We start from the raw sequence: 4861 nt of genomic DNA on the forward strand, positions 1-4861 counted from the left end.
GCTCGCAGCACGGCCGCCAGTCGGACATCGTGCTGATCGACTGCTCTGAGCTGGAGCTGGGCCGCACCACTCGGCCGGCGGGAGGACATCGACGACACGGTCAGGCGTGCCGGCACCGGCTCGAGCTCTACCGCACCGTCACACTGCCGGCCGTCAAGGCTCTGGACGAGGCGCACCGGCTGCTCGTGGTGAGACCCCGCGCCGACGAGCTGCGGGGCCGGACGAGACGCCGACTGTGACTCCAACTTTTCCGCCCGTGCGGCGGCAAACGCTCGGGTAGCAGGGACGTCCGCTCTGTCGACTCTGTGGGCCTCACTTCGCTTCATAGCACACACTGCGTGATGTTGCGTACATGAACAGCGCTGCAGGCTGCTGCGGAAAAACACTGGGCTGGTGCAGCCTCACCACGCAGTTATTTTCCGCCACGTGTGGCCAACGTCAATAAAAAACAGCCAATATGGGCTCGATCTTTCAGTGCCGTGTTCCAATGTGCTTTACGCCCGGCGAAACCTCGAGGCGTAGCGTACTTCGGCGTGGCGTAAGTCTCCGTCTTTTGCCGATTGCGGCATTCATAATTTAGCATCGGGGCGGCTCGCGGCCTGATCGTACCCAGATTGTGGAATTAGTGGTGGCAGGTGTGTGTTTGTACGCGGAGCTCGCTAACGAGCCGGCCACGGCCGAGGAGGCCGACCGCGGGCCGTGATTTCCACCCCATTGCTGTGGTTGGAGCGCGGGAATTTTCTCGTCCAGCTTTTCATTGTGGAGGAGGAAGTCGCGTGACCGTGGCATTCGATACGCGCATGGGTAGGGGTCAGTTTGACCCCGAAGACTTTTACAGGATAATCTTCGAATGGTGCGGGTACGCCGCGCCAAACTTTGCACAGCTGTAGACAATTGGAGATAAGATAATTTGGTGTACAAAATGATAGGTACCTTAGAAGGTCGGTGGCCTATGGCAGTTCAAAATCAGATCGTGGCTGTCAGCGAATTTATTTTCTAGGGAATCGTTCAATCTGATGCGACAGCGGAGTGTTAGACAAAGCTGTGCATATCTGAGATAGTTCCTTAGGCAACACAACAGTTGAATTTAGAGTTGCAACGAATTACATCGACCTACGGCCAGGTCTGAAGGTCAGATTGAGGTCAAAACCAAGCTGTTTTTTTACTGGAGAGCTTGCTTCACGGGGTAGTTTATGATGCTCATTTCGAATTTCTTGATAACAGGGACCGGAACAGACATCCCTTATTGACTCCTAAAAGGTTAGAGTAGGATACTGACCTTAAATGACGATCCAAATCAACCCGTTGTTTTTCGGAACGTGCCATCTAGCGTAATCTTAAACGGCCTAAAATTCAAAATACCCTCATGGGTTTTTGGTCGCGAAACCTTCTAAAGATCAAACAAGGCCACTGGCATTAAATAAACGTCAGTAACCTTTGACTTAGAATAGGCATCTAGGCTTAAAGCGGCTGTATGAGTAGATCTGGGGCATTTATTACCTTGAATGTGACCATGCTTAAGCCTATTTGACGCAAAGGACATGACCTACAGACTTCAAATAGCACAAGTAAGTTCCTATACAGATCAACCCACCTCACCCTAATCGTATTCTTCAGCCAATTCGCGACCCGTTTCTCAGCTGTGACCCATATCCCCAGCTCTGACCTGTCTACCCGGCGGTGGCCCGTCTCTCGTCTGCTCAGATTGACGGCGACTGTGACGAGGTGCACGTGACTGACGAGCTCAAGCGCTGCATCTACCTGGAGCTGCAGCAGCTGTTCGGACACGGCCCCCTATCGGCCACGGCCACTGGCAGTCAGCTGAGCGGCGCCGCCGGTGGCGCCACCCGGGCCGGCCCCATCACTAACGGCCAGCCGGCCGCCGCGGTATGCACAGGGAGAGCGGGCACTCCTCAGGCCTGCGCGGTCCTTGGAAGACGGGTGTGAGCCTCGACTCTTGTGACCATAAGGGTCAAGGGGCGGCCTTGGTCTCGTGTAGCGTAGGAGTCGGGTATGCGGTTTGCTGAATTTTTGTGAGAGTTGGGCATGTGGTTTTCTGCATTTTTTATTTGTGTTTTGGCGCTGTTTGGTGTAGCTACAGAAACGGGATGACACATAAAGTCCTATTTTCCCAACACATCGTTCCGAATAACAGATTAATTCGTAACGGCATTTCGCTTTCAAAGCCTGTGTCTGGATCCATGCGCACAACTTGCTAAGTGTGTTATTAGCTGACAACTGTCCTCAATGTGATTATGTGCACCGTGCTGAGTCGACTTAAGCAGAACTCGTTGTCAATAAGCAATATTTTTTAGAATCGCTGCTGAAGAGCTTGGCGCAATGAAGCTCCTGGCATCGCAACATGAACTTACCAGCTTCAGATACTGAATTTAGAGCTTACTCAGCTTATCCAGCAAGCAAACCCGTTGCATATCTCATCAATATCTCGAAAATATCGAAACAACAAACTGCCAAAGCTCTGCTGACCCACTTACAACGGTTTGATTCCTCGGTCGGTCCGAGTCAGCTGGCGGCGAGCGGCGAGCGCGCGATCGGTTCGGCTGACCAGATGGCGCCCCGCCTGTCACCAGGTGGCGCGCGAGGTCGGAGTGACGGGCGGCGGCCGGCCCGACGATGCCCCGGCTGACTCGTCTAGCTCGGCCGACGTCAGCGGCGGCGGCAGCGGCAGCGGCGCGTCGCATGACGACACCGGCTCGGCGGGCCGGCATCACGTCACGGACATAGTGCACGGTGTGCTGAGCGAGATCCGGCGCCAGGCGGCCGGCTCGGGCGGCACCGGGGCCGGTCACCCGCTCATGCCAGAGGTGGACGTCACGCGATCGGCGGCGGCCCGGTGATGGCGGCGGCGGTCCGCTGTCAGGGCGAACACAGCCGGCCGGGGCTCAGCGGCTCGGCAGCTGGTGCTCAGGGCTGGGCAGTGCTATTGCGTCACTCCAATAGATATCATATTTCGCCGTGAAAGTCGCAGCATCGAAAATCTGGGTACAGTGGTATATCTCAAAACATCCCAAATTCCCATGAGCATACCCCATACCCCATCACCACATCACACCTTACGTACCTATCTGGATTAATTTTCGGCCTTGTGTGATGTTGGCCAAAGGGAAACTGTATGCGTGACAACATGTCACGTGATCGTCTCTGGCAGATGCTGAGTAAGAGAGCTGCGCTGATCTTAAGCAACCATGCCGCTCTCCTTGTTAAACCACCCTGCCATGTCACACAAAACGAATCAACATGATGGAATCGGTCTTTTCCTATATTTAGTTCGGGAGAGTCCCGCTCATGTGATATGCAACGGTAGAATTTGTGCGAAAGGCTAAATCAAAATTAGCGACAACGGAAACCATAAGTGCACCGTGAAAATACGCAGCAAATATTCACTGGTGCTCCAGTAAAGGTACGGTGCAAGACTGGACATGTGAAAACTTGCCTGCGACGTCACTTTAGCCGCAATACCGCCTGCACGATCGTGTGGTGATATCCGGAGAGGCTGACTGTCTGTGCATTTGAGTGATGGCCAACGGGGCCGAGGTGATTTATGCAATCAAAACGTTTTGTCTCCACCACTTGATGCATATGTCAGTGAGCACAAGATCGCACCCGTTTACAGGACTGCCCGGGCACCAACTACGCTCGTTTACGGGAATGTGTTGGGGGTTTACCTTCCATGATGTTATCGAGCAATAACGCATTTGTACAGAGGCCTAGTGTAGGAGTGTCACTTTCCATAATCGGTAGGGAAGGGGGATGAGCCCATAAGATTGACCAAACTTGCTTTCAAAACCTAGGTTTTCCCCAGGCTTCGGCCACTGACTGGCACCCCAGATATCAAAACAGAAACGAAATAAGCCAGTAAAAGTTATCAGTTCCAAAAAAGAGCACATCACCGTGGGAAATCTGCAGGCAAATCGCCCGCTTGCAGCAGATCCGGCTGTTGCACATCCTGAACAGACATGGTGCAACCAGGGGTTCCTTTTTTGCCGCCACAGTTTGACAGATTTGGCAGATTTGACAAGTCGCTTATACGTACCGCTGACGCTGGTTTGTCTTGCAATTCAATGGGAAGTCGATTACCACCACAGTCACAATTGTGCGGCAAGTATAATTGGCTCTGTTGAGGAAAACAACGTAACTTTTCTCTTCAGGAGCCTCAGATGTATTAAGGGACTCAAGTCGGCATTAGCAAACCTCAGCCCTCTCCTCCCCCTGCAATCTTTTAAAGTGACACCCTTTGTCTAGCATTATATGCCACCCGAATGACCTAGTGAATGAAGTACGCTAGGCCATCGATTCTGTATGCTACAGTTTGCATGTGCGATGTGATGCGAGTAGTGTTCGAAGTCACGATTGTTACATTTCCAGTGAAGCCATCCTCTGCGGCTGCGAGACGAGTGGCACTTTTGTGCAAACTGCGTGGCTTAGTCCCACGTCTGTGGCAACATTAGCACTGATGTGTATGTCAGTGTTTTATCAATATATCTTATTATCTTGGAAATACATTTATTGAATAAACCTGCAAAATAATGAGATTCTTGCCGTTACAAAAATCGCTTCTGACAAAGCTAGACGATTCATAGGAGTGCCTGGTGTGCGTAAGGCACTTCTGTTATGATTAAGTACCTTACAAAGCTAACAGTCTGAAAGTTTTGAAGCTCATTGACTTTTGCGTCCAACAGCTTATAATATTGACTGGCCTCGCACCGTCCCACGTTCGCCGTGATTCCAAAGTACCATAATTACCGGAGAGCTGTAAATTTGAATTTTAACAGAACACCATAAAGCAGGTAAACACAGCATATTCAGGGGCAGTACTTTTTAGTTGAAAATCATACAGTTG

Source organism: Pollicipes pollicipes, unplaced genomic scaffold (assembly GCF_011947565.3).
Source record: "Pollicipes pollicipes isolate AB1234 unplaced genomic scaffold, Ppol_2.1 Scaffold_5724;HRSCAF=6776_pilon_pilon_pilon, whole genome shotgun sequence".
NCBI lineage: Eukaryota > Metazoa > Arthropoda > Thecostraca > Pollicipedomorpha > Pollicipedidae > Pollicipes > Pollicipes pollicipes.